Raw genomic sequence first — 2,500 nt, forward strand, 5'->3', positions numbered from 1 at the left:
TTCCCGCGCCCTCGACCGTCAAAGCTCTGCAGGAATTCTTGGGCATGATCAACTATTATCACCGTTTTCTGTCAGCCATTGCCGCCACTCTTGCTCCCCTCTACGCCTCCCTCAAGGGCAAGCCAAAGGACCTGAAGTGGGGTCCCCTTCAAGAAGCAGCCTTCTGCAATGCAAAGAAGGCCCTATCAAGTGCTACGGCTCTCACTTTTCCTATCCCACACGCCCTCTCCTTCTCTCCACCGATGCCAGCGACGTCGCTATTGGTGCAGTACTCGAGCAGGTGGTCAAAGGCTCGCCCCGCCCATTGGCCTTCTTCAGCAGAAAACTGTCCAAGGCAGAATCGGGTTATTCTACCTTCGATCGAGAATTGCTGGCGGTGCACTTGGCTGTCCGTCACTTTCGCTATTTTTTAGAAGGTACGCCCTTCGTCATTCGCACAGACCACATGCCTCTGGTGCACGCCTTCACTCGACAGTCTGAAGCCTGGTCCGCCCGTCAACGCCGACATCTCTCCGCCGTGGCTGAATACAATTGCACCCTCCAATACGTCCCTGGGAAAATGAATCCTGTTGCTGATGCCCTGTCAAGAAACACGTTGGCTGCCATTCAACTGGGATTGGATTACAACACCCTGGCTGAAGCCCAACGACAGGATCTAGAGTATCAAGCTTGTAGGACATCCTGCACTTCCCTCCGTTGGGAAGACTTTCCCCTTGAAGACTCCAACACCACCCTCCTCTGTGACGTCAGTACTGGTAGACCGCGACCTTGGATTCCTGCTCCCATGCGCCGACAGGTGTTTGATATCATTCACGGCCTTTCACATCCCTCGTGCCGTTCTACTGCACAGCTGCTGAAGGCAAAGTTCATTTGGCACGGCATTTCTAAGGATGCTAAGGATTGGGTCCGCGCCTGTACTTCTTGCCAAACTTCCAAAGTACATCGACACACAGATTCAGGAGTGGGCACCTTCCCTCAACCTCAGCGTCGTTTCGCACACATTCACGTCGACTTTGTAGGCCCCCTACCCACATCACAAAGACATCGTTACCTGTTTACCGTCATCGACCGCTCCACCCGCTGGCCTGAAGCCATTCCCATGGAAACTGCAACGTCCGCCTCATGTACATCTGCCTTACTCTCTGGATGGATTTCAAGATTTGGTATCGCTGAGCATATTACTTCTGACAGGGGAACCACTTTCACCTCTCAATTGTGGACATCATTAGCGACTCTATTGGGCATCACCCAACATCAGACAACGGCATACAACCCCGCTGCCAATGGAATGGTTGAACGTTTTTATCGCACCCTCAAAACAGCTTTGATGTCCCGCTGCAAGGATTCAAACTGGTTTACTCAGCTTCCCTGGGTCCTCCTGGGACTAAGGACCACTCCTAAAGACGCCCTCGACGTCTCGGCAGCTGAAATGGTATATAGCGACCCTTTGGTCATCCCTGCCGAATTTTTTCCTTCTACAACCTCCTCCGATGATCTCCAGCGCATACGTCACGTCGTGGGAAAATTTACTCCATGCTGCCAGACTTACAAGCTCCCAGCGAAGCATCACATACCAACAGACTTGCACTCTGCAACGCACGTCTTCCTGCGCAACAACACTACCAAGCCACCGCTAACGCCCCCTTACACGGGCCCTTTCCTTGTGATCCGACGCAGTCCGAAAGCATTCCTACTAAACATTCGTGGCAAAGAAGACTTGGTCTCCATTGATCGTCTAAAACCTGCTTATCTACTGCCAGATGACCCGCCTACAGTTCGCCTCTCTAGATCAGGGCGCCCTATTTAACATGTACAGTATGTCATTTTTAGGGGGAGCCATATACCAACCGTGTGTCACACGATCGTACTTAAATTATTTTGTATATATTATGCTTGTATCTGCGCTCTTCCCTCGCACTTAAAAGAACCAGAATAAACATGTCTGCGTGTTTCCTCTCTAAAATTGTCTGTTTCTCGAACATGAAAATTCCTGTTGCCTTGTGGTTTCGTATACAAACAAGAGTGTTCTTTAATAAAGTTACTCAGTTGATTGCATCCTGCCTTTGAGTCATAACCTTGCTCTCGGCCATCACAAAGGACTGTTCTATTAGCAAATAGCACTTTTAATGATTAGTTCCAAATGAATGAATCAAAAATATAGATTTCATAAATAGAAGTACAAACTTAAAATTATGATTTTTTTTTCGAAAGTTTTATTCACACGTTAAAAGTATTCTTTTTGCGAAAACTTTAAGAATAATAATGACAGCATTGCTGAACGTGTAATTTAATTTATGAATGCCTGTCTGTGTATACATATGTACTGTATATGTCTTTTTATATATTTATATACAGATGTGTTTTATATCCACATATAGTTTTGCTTATGTATTTATATAGATAAGGCTACCGTTATTCATATAAATAAATTGTATTGAAAGTCAAAACAAGAATTTACAGGTCACCAGAAATGACCCTTTTTGGCAGGTGTCTAATGAGG

The sequence above is a fragment of the Palaemon carinicauda genome, chromosome 13 (genome assembly GCF_036898095.1).
Source record: "Palaemon carinicauda isolate YSFRI2023 chromosome 13, ASM3689809v2, whole genome shotgun sequence".
Taxonomy (NCBI): Eukaryota; Metazoa; Arthropoda; class Malacostraca; order Decapoda; family Palaemonidae; genus Palaemon; species Palaemon carinicauda.